This window comes from Octodon degus, unplaced genomic scaffold (genome assembly GCF_000260255.1).
Source record: "Octodon degus isolate 3935 unplaced genomic scaffold, OctDeg1.0 scaffold00026, whole genome shotgun sequence".
Taxonomy (NCBI): domain Eukaryota; kingdom Metazoa; phylum Chordata; class Mammalia; order Rodentia; family Octodontidae; genus Octodon; species Octodon degus.
This window is the reverse complement of record NW_004524602.1, coordinates 16,107,726-16,119,119: the sequence shown is the minus strand read 5'-3', so window position 1 is coordinate 16,119,119 and position 11,394 is coordinate 16,107,726. Positions and strand designations below refer to the sequence as shown.

The window sequence follows — 11,394 nt, the reverse complement described above, 5'->3', positions numbered from 1 at the left end:
GGCCAGGAGGCCTCGCCAGCCGGCGCGCGGCCTGCCCCGCAGAGAAGCGCACCCTGCCGCACGCCCGCCACAGACCCGGCGGCATCCAGGTGGTCCGTGCTTTCCTTCGGGCTTTGTGTAGCTTAGCACCATGCTGCCTACGCGCACGCATGCACGCGCGCGCGTGCACACACACACGCACACTCGCGCACACACACGGGCGCGCTCCGCTTCTCAGACTCAGCTGAGAGCTCTAAGATGAGCAGCGTATCCACGTGAGGTTAATACCCCCAACATTAATGAGGTTCCTGCCATGCCCTAGGCATCCCACACATACTCTATTCCTTACTGGCGGGACCTCCTGGCTGCAGAACTACCCCACTTCCTTCCCCTACACTCAGGAGGCCGAGGCAGGAGAATCATTGTGAGTTCGAGACCAGTGTGGGCTACTAAGTGAGCTCAAGGCCAGCCTGACCTGCATAGTGAGACCTTGTCTCAAAAAGACAAAAATAAATACATAAATCCCCCTATTACACTCCTCTTAACCCCAGCCCTCTGAGACGCAAGGCAGGAGATGGAAAGTTCAAGCCCAGCCCAAGCAACTTAACAAACCCTGCGTCAAAATTTAAAATTAAAAAAGCTGGAGATGTAGTTCTATGTGAAGGTGCAAGGTTCAGTCCCCAGTACAAAAAGCAAACCAAAACGAAACAGAAAACCAAACCTCTAAACCTTTATTCATCTTGTTTTGACTTTGAGACCTTTCACAAAAGTCCATTAGGCAAATGATTAAGCTACATACCTGTAAGCAAGGACTGTCTTCCGAAAAGTTGCCCCGCAGTCTCAGAAAGTGACACAGTGGAGTATTTAATGACACAGAAAAATGATCCCAACATTGCACTCATTTCCCAATAAATGAAACAATATTTCTTATGATCTTTTTATAAACAATATTCTCTTTTTGCAGGGAGGGATATTCCCTGATATAACTGTTTGTGTTACCTCTGGTCAGTAGAACTGTTGCTTCTTTTTGCCAGTTGCTGTTTTGTCCCCCAATTTTCTGTAATAAAGACGAATTACCTATGTAATAAAGAGATTTTCAAAATAAATTCAAGCAACTCTGAGACAGCCCACTCCTCCTCACCTTCTCGGGCTAAGAGCACAGAGCTTGGCCCAACCTTCTTTCAGTTTTTTCACTCTTTACCACCTACGCATGGTATTTCCTGTAAACAAGCAGCGTTTGTGGCCGTGAAACCAGGCTATCTCCGCCCCATCTCAGAGTCTGCTGGGAAGCCAGTGGCTCTCTTAGGATCCACCGTGCTGGCCAGTGACACGAACCACTGTATACCAGGATGGTTTGGAAGCCCTGGTAGAAGTGCTTGGTTGTATTTTATTTTATTTTTTTGGGGGGTTAAACAGTTTATTATGTACACACATAAGTGAGGCTAGACGCAGGTGAAGGTGAGCCAGAGGCACCCCCAGGCAGTCGGCGATGATGAGCCTGCCCACCCCCAGTCTTCATAGCTCCCTTCAGGCAAGGAGCAGCGGATGACGATGGGGATCTTCCAGGCCTTGAGCTCCTTCATGGCCATGAGCAGCGGATCCGCCTCGCTCTCCAGCTCCACCTTCACTGGGCTGCACATCGCAATCTGCTGCGCTCGGGTCCCCAGCGTGCGGGCGGGCTCGCTCGTACTTGGTCATATATGGGGCGGTGGTTCACTTCTGGTGGGCCTGCGTCATTCCCCAGAAGGGAGGATCTCCACATTCTCCTGTCCTTTCTCCTCAGCATTTTCCAAATCATCTAGTCCTTTGTCCTCCTCGACGTCATCAAAGTTGTCACCATCAATGCTGTCCTTGTTGTCTCACGTGACACCCTCACCGTGACCATGCCGGAAGAGTTGCTCCCAGACACCACAAACTGCACGCCTCTCTGAGTCATAGTTTAGGATGTGCATGTGGGTACATTTCCAGAACAGAGGTGCTTAGTAGCCATGCTTCGCAGTGCACATGGCTGTGTGTGCACGTGCATTTGTAACTTGGCAAATTATGAGTTCACAGTGGCTCTTCATACTGATGGAACCTACAGAGCACCATAGAAGTCAGGTGCGGGACAAGGCCAAGGGACCAAGGACGAAACATCTCTTCTGCCACCCTTTGCAGCCCTGGGAGCCACAGCGTGGCCTGCAGGTGCTGAGTCTGACCCAGCTACGCACCTTAGCGGCTGTGTGACCTCAGACAAACTGCTTAAGTTTGGGAGCCTTGGTCTCTCTCTCCGCCTGCTAGGCAGTGATGCATACCGCATGGAGTGTTACGCTGGACACCGAGGAACTCCTCCACAATGGATAGAGACAGACTTGGGAATTGTAGCTGCCACTCGGATGGAGAAAAGAACTGGGTTCCTTTTAATTTACCACTGACGTTCTCTCTCTCTCCCTCTCTCCCTCTCTCCCTCTCTCCCTCCCTCTCTCCCTCCCTCTCCCCCTCTTTCCCTCTTTCCCTCTCTCCCCCATGCAGGGTCTCACTACACAGTTCCCACTTGTAGTGAGCCTCCTGTCTCAGCCTCCCCAGCACTGGGATTGCAGGCATGTGCCGCCACGCCTGGTTTCAAGGCCAGATGGCATGCCCTGGGTTACTGGGCCAGCATGGCATGCGGTATCAGGGATGGAACCTGGGTCGTTGCACTTGCCCCCAGCCCCACCCCCAAGCCTTGCAAAGGACCAAGAAGATGTATTGTTGGGGGCATCAAGGGCAAAGTCCTCCCACGAATCTGCCCTGAGAGGAGCTCACAAATCCAGCAACGTTAAGCTACAACCTGTTCCTAAACTAGGCTTTCTTCTGATAATGGGGCTGCTTTCCAGAAATTCAATTTTTAAATGTGGACAATGTTAGATGATCTCTTCCTAAAATATATTAAACAATAATTACATATGACCCTGGTGGGCTGAACACACTGACCTGTATGAAACCACTCAAGGAGTTCATCCCCACCATTCTACATGCCCATGTGTCCCCAGCTAGGGAAGCACCTCTGTCTGGTTTAGTTTGGTCCCCATCCTTCCCAGGCTCTGTGGTACCTGTGCTGACAAGCGCTCCTTGTCACCTCCAGGCTGCAGTGAAAGCAAATTTGGAGAGGAAAAGAGGCCCAGTGGAGACAAGCTTTCCTGGGGTTTAATCCACTGTGGACGGGAGAACAAAGTCAAAGAGCTTACTAGGAGCTGAATGCTAAATAAAAGCCAACAAGGATCAGAGTGCAAGTCTGCTCCAAGGAGCCCGGCACCTCATCACTGTGTGAGTTTCCTGCCCAGAGACCCCGAGAGATATGCTTCATATAACCCTGGATTCAGAAGGCCGAGGGAGCTGGGAAAGTGACCTCCAGATGAGAGGAGCTGACCCCCCCCACACACACACACTCTGTAGTGCATACACAGGACACTCCCACTCACAGAGGGAGGGAGAGGCCGTGCATCTGTACAGACCGGCTCAAGGAAGTAAGCCCCGTTTAACCCCTCTTGGCTTAAACAGGTCTTTATTTTTAAACGAAGCACTTCGAGATAACCTGCAGATCTGCGTGCTGAATGTGTTAAACGCTGGAGAAATCTACAGGGGAGAGTAAGCAAATCCTTATTCTCTCTCTCTCTCTCTCTCTCTCTCTCTCTCTCTCTCTCTCTCTCTTTCTCTCTCTCTGTCTCTCTCTCTTTCTCTCTCTCTGTTTTCAAATCCTTATTCTCATTTCCAGCCCATTCCTGCAGCAATTGCTTCGAAAGGTCGGTGGAGAAGCACACCTTTGTTTCCACCTCTGTTCTGCAGACCTCAGCCAAGCAAGGAACAAATAAAAAACTGTAACAGCGTCTCAAGGGTGTTCCCCCTTTACTTCTCACCAACTGCTGACAATCAATGTAAAAGTAATCCTAGTTTTTATTTGAAGCTATCTTGGCTTTAAAAGAACCTTCCAAAAAATGATTGATGCGATGAATTAAACCCATAGGTAACCCCTGAAATCTGCTTTGAATAGCAACAAATTCCTAACAATATCTTCAACGCCTGCAGCAACGAAATCTAATCTCTGAACTCCTAAAGGTCAAGATTTGCTGTCTGGCAGCTCGGCTCAAGAGTAAATGCTCCCTAATGCTGCACTAGGCGATTGCTCTGCACTCCAGACACTGTCAATTTTGTCCAAGTAGCTGCAGATGTGTCTAGCATTAAGTCAGAACGGTGTCAAGGGCCCTTCTCGAACACCGGCTGCTTCTCAGAGAAACTGGTCCTAAAGCCCTAGTCTATTACAGCCCATGCCCAAAAGACAGACATTTAAGGCTTAAAGGAGGATGGCGAATAAAGCTGCATTAGATTTTTTAATGTTTCTGGGTCAGGGAACCCAGGGGAGGAAATTCTCTGGCGATGCGGATGTCCTCCCCCTGCCCTCCCCCCCCACTGCCCCCTGGATTTCCTGATTAGGGAACCGCTTCAATCTACGGAGTCCTCCCCTTGAGCTCCTGTTCTGATAAGCCATTCATCACCGTTCCGGCCTATTCTGGCTATGGAAAAGCTGTACCAGAGTAATGAGCCCATTAAATTAAGAAATGTGTATGTTACAGGAAGTGGTGTGCCCGAGGAGCGGGCGGGCGGGTGGGGGTGGGGAGCAGAGGCGGGACCCGTCCTGGCCGAGCAGGTCCTCAGCAGGACGGAGTCCGGGGCTGCATGGCCCCTCCAGCCCACGCCGCGAGGAAGACATCCCCCAGACACCGTGGAATGCTTCTTCGGTTTAAGCCTATATTTTAACAAGCAAACAGAACTGGTTGGCATGCAGACTTAAGTTAGGGATCTGGCTGAAAGCTTCGGGCGTTTTAAAATTGGTAAGACGCTGAGGGAGGAATCCTGCTTTTAACATTGGAAGGACCCAGTGTACACGGGGCCGTGGTGTGGCATTTTACTGAGAAAACCGATTCGTCTACGCCCCACCGCCAGCCACAGTTAATGCCTCGTCCACTGTGGAGTTTCCCGAAGAGAGAAATGTGCTCTTGGTTTCCTGCCTTCCTGAGCCTCCTCCTTGGCCGCAGCTGAGTGAGAGGAGAGCTTCGGGTCACCCTGGGCCATTTCTGTCAAAATCGTCACATATTCTACAGACCCAGTGTCATTTGCTCTGGGAAATCAAGAGAGGAGAGAAGCCTGGTTTTCCTGCAGTGGGAAGCATGACATCATCAGAACCCTGGGTCTGGTGGTCTTTTCCCCTCGCCCTGGGCTGCACCAGGCTCTGGGGTCCTCTTTCCTGCAAATAAGTGGCTCTGCGAGTCAGTATTTCCTGGATGGATGGATGGATGGATGGATGGATGTGGAGCTAAACCAGGTGAAGGAACAGTTACAGTGATCCAGCAAGCATGGGGACAGCAGTATGCAGGAGGCAGCTGCTACTCGGCTCGGCCAAACACATGTAGAAATGCCTAGTTCTGTTGCTGGATCTGCTACCTGCTGCTGCTTCTTTTTTAGAAGGAGAAATCCAGACTCGACCCTGAGGTGAAACCTCCAGATTAAATGTTGGCTCAACTGTTTTAAAACACATTCAGGCCAGCAGCATTCAGCTGCCAACTGGCCTCACCCTAGCGATGCCCGTGGTGAGCTCTGCTTTACGTCTGGGTGCAGCTCAGCTCCAGCAGGAGGCCACGCAATTAACCAGAAATGTTAGTAAGAAGACCAAGACTGGGTACAGAGGCAGTGCGAGATTGGCCAGTAACCGGATGGGCCCCTTGGAGGACAGCCCAGCCCACGTGCCCATGCAGGCCCAGATTCCCAGCACGTCCCAGGATTCCCTGCAAGAGAACGGCTTTGAAGGCCCCTTACATGCAGGAAGAGGGCATCTAGTGCCCCCAGAGGCAAAAAACCAGGAGACACCCATTTTGTATCTGTGTATTCAAAATGGTTAGGATAGATATATAGTTACATTCTCTTAATGAATAGAGGGATTTGTTCTAATAGTGTTTGTAAATAGGATATCATGTCCGTATCTTGTACAGCAAATAACCACTTGAAAGAGAGTATGCAATGTGTTAATTATTGAAACTGTCCTACCAATTTGATTTGAAACTGTCTCATTGCTATTTGTGTCTCAATAAAATTATGGAAAACAAAATAAATAAAGATGAGGAAACTGAGAAAAAAAAGAGGTAAAGGAGGTGAGTTCTGAGGGCCAGCAGCCCATGACCTAAGCCAAGGACGCTAAGTCAGGCCTCAGGCCTGCTAGCTCTGCCGGACCTGCTAGACAGACCGCTGGAAGGTCAGTGTCCCACACAGTGCTTCCCCAAGGCCTGCCTGAGCGAACCCAGGATCTGCGGGATTCCCAGAGAGGGTTGGCTCTTATTTAAGCAGGCAGGGTTTCCAGCCCATGACCGGCAGCAACTGCAGAGTGACCCTGATTTGTAGCTGTAAATCATGTTTATAGTGATTCTGTGAGACGCATCAGAACTTGGATTTGCATCATGAATTTTGAAAGAACGGAGCAGAGCATGATGCCGAAAAGAACAGGTTAAAACAGAGAATTGAGATGAAGGACAGGCAAGTGGCAACACGCACACGGACACATCTGCCTCTGCCCCTTGCCTGGCCCTCAGTGTGCAGCTCTGGGGGTTCCCCCGTCTTGTTTGCACTGCGTGGAAATCCCCTGAAGTGGGTGCCATGTGGCGCCACTCACTGTCCCCTTCAGGACCTGGCAATTTACCTTCCCAGCTGCTGTGAGTGCCGGCTGCCAATGGTACACAGCTGAGTCCTCTCCAGGACCTGCGCCTGCCACCAGGGTGCTCCTTGGGCAGCCTCATCCAGTGGAGGTCAGGGGAGGGTGTGATGTCTCAGCCTCCCTGGCCGCGATGGGGAAGGCGCTGAAGGGCCATCCAAGCGCCAAGGCTCCATGAGATCGCTCTAGCTGTTTGCGCTCCCCTGCCCAATTCTGCTTCCTTTCCTCCCTGTTCTGCACATGAGTCTCCAAGTCTCGGGTTGTGTTTCTCGGAAAACTCAGCTACAATGGGCGCCAGGAAGTAGCAAAGATGCTGGGTGGGAGGCTAGCTTCGAGTGACTTTCACATCGATGGAAGAGAAACTGGATTGAAGAGGCAGGGAGGAAGGTTTATTTATCAAGAGCACTCATTTCTACCTCGGGCGAGGAATGTGGCTCATTCTGGAGGCTCCTTGCCCATGCAAGGACTACCTGACCCAGGTAGGAGTCCAAAGAGTGAGGGCTGCTTGCCTGGTTTTCTGGAGGCGGGAGTAGGGCGTGTGACCCTGGCCTCACAGTCCTGCTTCCCCCTGAGTATCTGTAGTGATTAGTCCAAGGAAAGGGAACGGACCGGGGCAGAGGTAGTCAGTGTCCCCCTGTGGGATTTGACAGGACGCAGTGGGAGTGGCAAGGTGTGGTGGTGCAAGTCAGAATGGTCACCTCGCCTTTTCCTCACGGAGAAGGAAGGAAGCTGGAAGACAAGAGCTGAGAGATGAGGAGATGCAGACAGCGACCAGGCTGTCATTGGATCCACTTCAGCTCAAAGGCAGACACCCCTGTGCAGATGTCCCAGCCACCCCAGCTGTCCCCATGTCCCTGCTGCTTTCAATCAAGTGTCCATCCAATTGCTAGGAAAGTCCTGACTCTTGTGCTGTTCCAGTCACTTGGCCAGAGATGGACTGAAACAAAGATGGACAACAACCACCTCAAGTGACAACGCAAAACAGGGTTCTCCTTCGGTCAGAGCCAAGAGCTCGGCCAGGTCCTGGCAGAGGGGAGCCAAGAGGAGGTACCTGGGTGCAGCACCTCCAGCCCAGGAGGGATAGGTGGAAATAAAGTGGGGCTCGCAGTGCCCACCCCATGACTCTTGGAAAGAGCCAATGGGAAAGCGGAAATGCTCCAGGCATGAGTAGCTCTCCTGCAGGGGCTGCAGGACCCTGTCAGTGCAGGTGGCTGGGGATCTAGAAAGTGGCTGCTGGGGCCCTAAGCAGGTCAGCCACCTCCATCACCCTAAGCTTAAAGCTAAGGCAGGGCAGCCTCCAGACCCTCCTGCTAGGAGCCGACCCGCTGGGCCCAGGTGGGCTCCTGCAGCTCCCCCTTTCTGCTCCATGTTTGGACCACTCACAGCACAAGCGCAAAGCTGTCCTTCCAGCCTGGTTTCCCCTCTTCCATGCGTCGCTCCTGTGAACGCCAGCAAAGTGGCTGTGAGGCTCTTGGTGACCCGGTGACAGGCAGCTGTGTCCGGAACTCATGCAGGTTGGGTTCTGCGGCTGGATTCACGCTGCTCAGTTCTCTTCCATCCGGAGCGAAGGGGGAATGAGTCCTGCCACCTTGGTTTGGGGATGTCACCCAAGGGTGTTGCTGCTGCCCCTGTTGGTGGCTCGTGACGATGTGGGTGGGGGGAGGTGGCGTGGAGCGAGAGTGTTCTGTGCTGCCCAGCGGGGATGCGTCCTGTGGCGCCAACGGCTCGTGGAGCGCTCCGGTAGGTGAGTTTCCCCTCCCCCACCAAGCTCCCAACAGCGCAGAGCGCGCAGCCACTGTGTATTTTCTAAAATTTGTAAGAATTGCAGGACTGAGAATAAGTAAGAGCCATTGTGCCTAGGGACGCAGGCCTTTGGCAGTAGGACAAATGACTCGTACTTGTCTGTGACAGGTTATGTGTTTTAGATAATGTTACAAAAATATTGAATCAAACCAAATATATTACGCTTCTCTACAAAATATGATGAGTGGAGACAACAGAATTAACCTAGCATCTGCCACTAGTGAGGACTTGGAGAAAAATGATTAATGTGTGTTGTTATTTGCTAAACTCTAAGCTAGGCATGGCAGACTCTGATAATCTAGGCAGTCTAGGAGGCTGAGGCAGGGGGATTGCAAACCTAACCTGAGTAGTGCAGTGACTTAATGAGACCCTGTCTCTGAATAAAAATAAAAAGGTCTGGGGGCCCTGAGTTCAATCCACAGTACTAGAAAGCAACAACACAACAACAAAGAGTATTTAAGATCAGGTGTTTGCACCGGAGGGGCTGGAGTTCTCTGTAGCCTCACAGGTCCTACACAAAAGAAGTTGATACTCCCCAAATTTAAAACAATACTAGGGCTGGGGAGATGGCTCAGTGGAATAAGTGCTTGCCTGGGAAGCACAAGGTCCTGAGTTCAATCCCTGGTACCACAATAAATAAATACACAAATAAATGAAATAAAAAATAAAACACTACTAAACATTTATGTGTCATTATGAATAACAATTTGCAAAACTAAAAAGAAAAGGTTTTCTGAGCAGTCAATAAGTGAACTTTTTGTTAGCCATGTCAGGAGGAAAGACGGAATGATCTTTGAGACTTACCCACAGAAAATGCTCTTTGCTTGTCACCTCAGAGTGCAGTTAGTGGTGCAGCCGGGAGACACAGAAGAGAAAGTAGTACCGAAGCATGACAAGCGGGTAATCGATGATTGGCTCAGTGGGTGCTATTTTTCCAGCTTCTGTGATGCTTGTGGCATTTCTTGGGGTGTTCATTTGTCATTATCTTGCTACCTGTTGTCCTTCTAAGTAAACATACACATTCATACCTACTTTTGTACCTGTCATTTTGCATTTTTTGGTGAAACTCTTTCTTCTTTCCTTTTCTCCATCCCATGCTGCACAAGATTAGGCCCCATGCAACCCGCCTGGGGGCTGGGCCTCCCCCACCTGGCAGGGGCGAATGTCAGCGGGGAGGCTTGCACGCCGCCTCCTGGTGCTCCCGGGGCCCCTGGCGGAGGCGCAGGTTGTCTTCTGCCATCGTGGCCAGGGGCTGGACTCTGCACTGATGGAAGGCCTGCAGTGCTTCTCAGACTTCTTACCTTCTTGCCACCAGCTACCTGACGCAGGGGCAGGCATTAGAGGACCCTGCTGGCTGCAGTTCTGCTTAAAATGCCGATGGTGGGTCGAGTGAACCCTGGCGAAGATAAGCTCCATTTCTCCCTGGTCACAACAGGGTGCGTGCGGGAGAGATGGAGATAAAGCCGACAGGGGACAGGGCAGGAAGAGTGGGGAGAGTGGATAGAGGACGCAGGAAAGCCTGGGCCTCGGGTCCCTTCACCTTCCGGAAGGGGCCACCCCGACTGGCCCTGTGATCTATGGAGCAGTTTTCTGAGCAGAGCCTCGTGTCCTCAGTGGAAGGTGCATCCCCAGGGATTTGTCAAGCGAGGAGCCCTGGGCTGTCACCACTTGCTGTGCGAGGTTAGTAGTCTCTGGACGGGAGAGAGGGAGAGTGAGTGGGGAATCAGTGCGCAGCGAGAGAGACGTTGGCCCGCAGCTGAAAGGGAAAAGGCGTGTGATGCAAAAGGCCCCTTTGTTCACATGTGCGCAGAGAGCCACGTCCTTACGTGGTTGCGCTGAGAGTTGAACAGTGTGTGCTGTAGCTCAATGACCAGTAAACACTTCCCTCCAAGGGCCCTGGGTTACTTGGGGTCAGGGTTTCCTTGGGGTGTGCAAGGGGTGATAGGCTGGATCTCAGCCTGGCAGCTGGATGCCGGCTGTTTTTGTGGGTGTTCATGTAGATTATCATGTGTGAGGGAGAAAGGGTTTCAACAAGCAGGGCATTGGGCTGGGTACACAGGCAGGATGAGGTGGTGATAGTGGGCTCTGCTGGGCTGGTTTTTCAGCCCTAGAGTAGGAGAGAGAAAGATGGCTGGAAGTGGAAGGAGCCACTTTCAGGCATGACAGACCAAGGCACAGTGCTGTGTGCTGGTCTAGGGGACAAGAACACTGTAGAGGAGGCAGGGGAAGATGTCCTGGGGCTGGGGAGCCACTGGGGCATGGTGTCTGGGCACAGACCTCAGTGGTGGCCACCCGAAGGTTGGGCAAAGAGCCAGGGCAGCAGGGCAGGCCAAGACAGAAGGCTTCCTGGTGGAGGAGGCCACACAGGGCTGAGTAATGTCTATTTTGGCTGAGAGTCTCTGGCCTCATCCCTGGTGACCCAGGCCTTGTCCACATCTTACCATCCCAAGGAAAAGAAGAGAAGAGGACAGGGAGAGCCCTGCCTAGCCTAAAACTGACTGCTTGTGCAGTCCATTCCAAGAACATCACCCCCACCAAGAAGGCCACTCAGAGCCTGCGCCCACTGGCCATGTGCAGGCTACAATCCAGTGACATGGCAAGCACGGCCAGTTATGTGTGTGGGTGGAAATGTTACAATGTCACTCAATGTTCCATTTAGTTAGTAGATGTGAAAATCGAGGGCAGAGTCCTCAAAAGCAGAATTAGTTGTCCCATAAGAAGGACCCTGAAGACCCAAACAGCCCCTCCATGACAGGACACAGGTAGAAAGTCCATTCTTCAATTAGAAAGATGGATCCTCACCAAACAGCTAATCTGCTGGCGCCTTGACCTTGAACTGCTCAGCTTCTGGGATCGTGAGCAGTCCTCTTCTGATCTTTATATTCTGTCCTTGTATG

General features: G+C 51.7%; 1 pseudogene; it reads right to left on the bottom strand.

Moving 5' to 3' along the window:
• Positions 1-1,421: 1,421 nt before the first annotated feature.
• On the bottom strand, positions 1,422-9,737 carry LOC101584754 (annotated as a pseudogene).
• Positions 9,738-11,394: the final 1,657 nt, after the last annotated feature.